The 4,202-nt window shown below is 36.6% G+C and overlaps 1 non-coding gene across 1 annotated transcript; it reads left to right on the top strand.

Moving 5' to 3' along the window:
* The first annotated feature begins 3,179 nt into the window (after nt 1–3,179).
* On the top strand, nt 3,180–3,283 carry LOC112764631 (small nucleolar RNA R71). The gene has a single exon (XR_003183266.1). It is a non-coding gene; the product is annotated as a small nucleolar RNA R71 (small nucleolar RNA).
* Nucleotides 3,284–4,202: the final 919 nt, after the last annotated feature.

Genomic DNA, 4,202 nt, shown 5'->3' with positions numbered 1-4,202 from the left:
CCTTCTTGTTTGAGAGACGTCCTAGGAGGTCTTCCTCACTAGGATTTTTGTCCTTCTCCTCCCTTGTGCATTCGGCCATATTGATTACATCAATGGCCTTGCACTCTCCTTTTGGATTCTCTTCTGTATTGCTTGGGAGAATACTGGGAGAAGTTTCAATGACTTTCTTACTCAGCTGGCCCACTTGGGCCTCCAAATTTCTGATGGAGGACCTTGTTTCACTCATGAAACTTAAAGTGGCCTTAGACAGATTAGAGACTAAATTTGCTAAATTAGAGGGGCTCTGCTCAGAATTCTCTGTCTGTTGCTGAGAAGATGATGGAAAAGGCTTGTTATTGCTTAGCCTGTTTCTTCCACCATTATTAAAACCTTGTTGAGGCTTTTGTTGATCCTTCCATGAGAAATTTGGATGATTTCTCCATGATGAATTATAGGTGTTTCCATAAGGTTCACCCATGTAATTTACCTCTGCTATTGCAGGGTTCTCAGGATCATAAGCTTCTTCAGAAGCTGCCTCTTTAGTACTGTTGGATGCATTTTGCCATCCATTCAGACTTTGAGAAATCATGTTGACTTGCTGAGTCAACACTTTGTTCTGAGCCAATATGGCATTCAGAGCATCAATTTCAAGAACTCCCTTCCTCTGAGGCGTCCCATTATTCACGGAATTCCTTTCAGAAGTGTACATGAATTGGTTATTTGGAAGGTTCTGAAAACGAACCGGTCATTGAACCGTTCAAGCTACTGGTTCACTGGTTCATAGGTTCAACCGGTTCAATCGTGGTTGAACCAAAAAAACCGTTTTATAAAAAAATAATAATTAAAATATAAATAAACACACAAAAATATAATTATAGACTAATAATCTTTAAAACATTATCCAAATTAAAAGTATTACAATCAACCACAATATTATAATCTCATCCAAATACAAACGGAAAAGTCAAATAACAAAAAAAATAATCAATCACAAACCATTCAATTATTCACCATCTTCATATTACATGTCAATTTGCTGCATAGAGAATACTAACATTTTGAGTGTTGTTCATTCAGCAATAGAGAGTATGTAAAGGTAAGATTGGGTGAATTAGAGAGATGGTGTATTGAGGCCACTGATGAGGTGAGCACCAATCAACCATTTGAGATGATTTCTTATATTCTATATTTATATCATAACCTGAATCTGTCATGCATAGTATGTTGGCTCAGTCTGGGAGGAACTGAAACATATTGAGCAAGCTGTAGGATTCCTAGTAAAAGTCAGTTTTACAGAATCTTGAATTCATATTCAAACAATCAAAGGAAAAGAAAGTCAATATTGCTCATCTTCCATTCAATTCTTAATCTCAAGTATTGCATCAGAAACCCAAAAAAAATATTTAATGAAGTAACAAAGGAGCTCTGCCCAGTGAGTGTCATCTTTTCAATTTATAGCTACCTGTAAATTGATATACCTCAATTCTATTCTCTTTCTAATAACAAGAACAATTAATTAAGATCAACATCATGAACAATTTATATACTTAACAATTTATAAAATTAACAAATTATCAAAAGGTCAAGAACAACATAACAACTTAACAATCTAAAATTTAAAAGTTAAGAACAGCACTAAAACATTAATTTATCAAATTAACAAGTTAATAAGATGAATTAGAATTGAAATCAAAATAACAAGAACAATTAAAGCTTTAAAATACAGCAAACCAACAAGAAAACAAAAACTTGAACAACATACTAATCATTAAAAATAATAATTAAATAAAATAATAACTGAATAATTAATACAAGAAAGAACAAGTAAAGAAAAATAAATTACCTTAGGCTGGAGCATGTTCTGAAATTCGAACAGAACAGGGAGAGGGAGTTGAAACTTTGAAATGTAACGGAGATGGTTGAACAGAAACAGAACAGTGGTACATGACAGCAACCAGCAGCAATTACAAAATAGCAATTACACTAACATTGGTACATTATGAAACAGAGCCAGTAACTAGAGCAATTACAAAATATCACAAAATATTAAAATGAAATTTTGAACAAAATTTTTAGAAATTAAAAGGAAGAAGAACCAAGTATTCAAAAATTAAACAGAACCAGTAACCAGAGCAAAATTAAAAAGAAAAGCCAGTAACCAGAGCCATTAACCTTCCAAGCAAACATGAGAAGAGGGAAATTCCAGGCAATAATCTGACCAGCAACACCAATCGGTTCATACAATGTTTGCACATGATATTGCCCATCAGAAATATTTTCAATGTTTGCAATGTTTCCAATATCAATATTACAGGCTTACAGCAACCCATTAATCTCATAGATAATTAGCATAGTGATACACAATAAAAAAATTAATAGTAGCAAGGTTGAATCAAGAATATCAGAAACAAATCACAAATTAACTGATTAACCAACAAACTAAAACCACAATTACAGTTACAAAAATAAAAAACACCTTCGAGGGAAAGGCCACGCGATGGAACAGAGCAGACGCCGCTGAAGGAAGCGCGGTGGAATAGAGCTGGTGCGGCGGGACAGTGGCTGCGCGGTAGAGGCTTCGACGATCGAACGGTGGCTACGCGATGGAGGGAAGGAAGTTTGCGATGTTTGCTCTGCGAAGGAAGGGGAGTGAGGTAGTAGGCAGTGGCTGTTCAAAGTTGGAAGTTCCGACGGCGACGGTAGTAGGCGGTGGTTGGACGGAAGTGAGGGAGTGAGGGAAGAGCAGGAGTTTGATGAGAGAAGCTCTGGACAGTGGCTAAGTGTGAGAGAGGCAAAGAAGTGAAAGAACGCGTTTTGGTTAGGGATGAAATTAGGGTTCGGTGCTCCTCCACACAAAACGACAGCGTTTCAGCAAAATTCAAAAAACCGGCCGGCTCACGGTTCGGTTCGACTGACCGGTTCCCGGCTGGTTCAGCGGTTCAACGGCGATTTTTAAAATCTGCGGTTTTAACATCTGACCGATTCATTTTTTGTGTCGGTTCACGATTCAACCGGTTCGACCGGCCGGTTTGAACCGGTTTTCAGAACCTTGGTTATTTGCAACCATGTCAATAAGTTCTTGAGCTTCTGCAGGCGTTTTCTTTAAGTGGATGGATCCACCTACCGAATGGTCCAATGACATTTTGGAAAACTCAGATAGACCATAATAGAATATATCTAATATGGTCCATTCTGAAAACATGTTAGAAGGACACTTTTTGGTCATCTGCTTATATCTTTCCCAAGCTTCATAGAGGGATTCACCATCTTTTTGCTTGAAGGTCTGAACATCCACTCTAAGCTTGCTCAACTTTTGAGGAGGAAAGAATTTATCCAAGAAGGCCGTGACCAGCTTATCCCAGGAGTCCAGGCTATCTTTAGGTTGTGAGTCCAACCATGTTCTAGCTCTGTGTCTTACAGCAAAAGGGAAAAGCATGAGCCTGTAAATTTCAGGATCTACTCCATTTGTCTTAACAGTCTCACAAATCTGCAAGAACTCAGTTAAAAACTGATAAGGATCTTTAGATGGAAGTCCATGAAACTTGCAGTTCTGTTGCATCAAAGCAACTAATTGAGGTTTCAGCTCAAAATTATTTTCTCCAATGGCAGAAATTGAGATGCTTCTTCCATCAAACTTGGACGTTAGTTTAGTGAAATCACCAAGCATCCTCCTTGCATTATTGTTGTTGGGTTCGGCTGCCATCTCCTTCTCTTGTTCGAAAATTTCAGAAAGGTTGCCTCTTGATTGTTGTAATTTAGCTTCTCTTAGTTTCCTTTTCAGAGTCCTTTCAGGTTCTGGATCAGCTTCAACAAAGATACCTTTTTCCTTATTCCTGCTCATATAAAAGAGAAGAGAAAAAAAAAGGAAGAGGAATCCTCTATATCTGGACAAAGAGGAACCTTATTATTAGTAGAAGAAGAAAGGAATAAGAGTGGAGAATCCAATCACAAGGGTGAGGATAGAGGCAGTGATTGGAGATGAAGAGAGGTGAAGAGAAGTGTTAGTAAATAAATAAATAAATCGAAGAATAGAAGAGAGGGAGAATTCGAAAATAATTTTGAAAAAGTAGTTAATGATGTTTGAAAATTAAAGATAAGATATAATTAAAATTAAAATTTAAAACAATTAAAAAGAATTTTTGAAAAAGAGATGAGATATTTTCGAAAATTAAAGAGGGAAAAGTAGTTAGCTGGTTTTGAAAAGGATAAGAAACAAACAAAAA

The sequence above is a fragment of the Arachis hypogaea genome, chromosome 2, assembly GCF_003086295.3.
Source record: "Arachis hypogaea cultivar Tifrunner chromosome 2, arahy.Tifrunner.gnm2.J5K5, whole genome shotgun sequence".
Lineage (NCBI taxonomy): Eukaryota > Viridiplantae > Streptophyta > Magnoliopsida > Fabales > Fabaceae > Arachis > Arachis hypogaea.
This window is presented reverse-complemented; position numbering and strand designations above follow the sequence as displayed.